This window comes from Nematolebias whitei, chromosome 14 (genome assembly GCF_014905685.2).
Source record: "Nematolebias whitei isolate Nwh7 chromosome 14, NemWhi1, whole genome shotgun sequence".
Taxonomy (NCBI): Eukaryota; Metazoa; Chordata; class Actinopteri; order Cyprinodontiformes; family Rivulidae; genus Nematolebias; species Nematolebias whitei.
Window position 1 is genome coordinate 40,887,718 of NC_056511.1, and position 702 is coordinate 40,888,419.

Genomic DNA, 702 nt, shown 5'->3' on the forward strand with positions numbered 1-702 from the left:
TGTCTATCCATTGTTCCATAAGACTAATCATGCTAACGGGGCTAACACGACGTCCAAATGTCTGTGGTAAAACTCACCCAAGTGCTATCGGCAATTAGCTTCTCAATGACGTCAGAAATGACGGCTTGTAACTCGGGTAACGTTACGTCGGAAAAATATCTCTGACTGCGGACGATGTAGCGAGGCTCAACGTAGTCCAAAAATCTTCTGAAGCTGACATCCTCACCAAGGGAAAATAAAACCTCCACACCGCCAACATTTTTAATTTTCCTCTCCGCTGCAACGTCATCACGTTGTGCTGCAACGTCGTCACGTTTTGCTGCAACGTCGTCAGTTGTACTGCAACGTCGTCAGTTGTGCCGCAACGTCTTCGCGTTGTGCCGCAACGTCTTTGCGTTGTGCCGCAACGTCTTTGCGTTGTGCCGCAACGTCTTCGCGTTGTGCCGCAACGTCATCGCGTTGTGCTGCAACGTCATCACGTTGTACTGCAACGTCATCACGTTGTGCTGCAACGTCATCACGTTGTGCTGCAACGTCATCACGTTGTGCTGCAACATCATCACGTTGTGCTGCAACGCCTTCACGTTGTGCTGCAACGTCATCAAGTTTTGCTGCAAGTTGTGCTGCAACGTCATCACGTTGTGCTGCAACGCCTTCACGTTGTGCTGCAACGTCATCACGTTGTGCTGCAACGTCATCACG

General features: G+C 50.3%; 1 protein-coding gene across 1 annotated transcript in view; it reads left to right on the plus strand.

Annotated features, from left to right (window-relative positions):
* The window catches only part of LOC119420194 (V-type proton ATPase catalytic subunit A), an 11,464-nt gene that overhangs the window by 6,373 nt on the left and 4,389 nt on the right, over positions 1–702 (plus strand). The window lies entirely within an intron of this gene.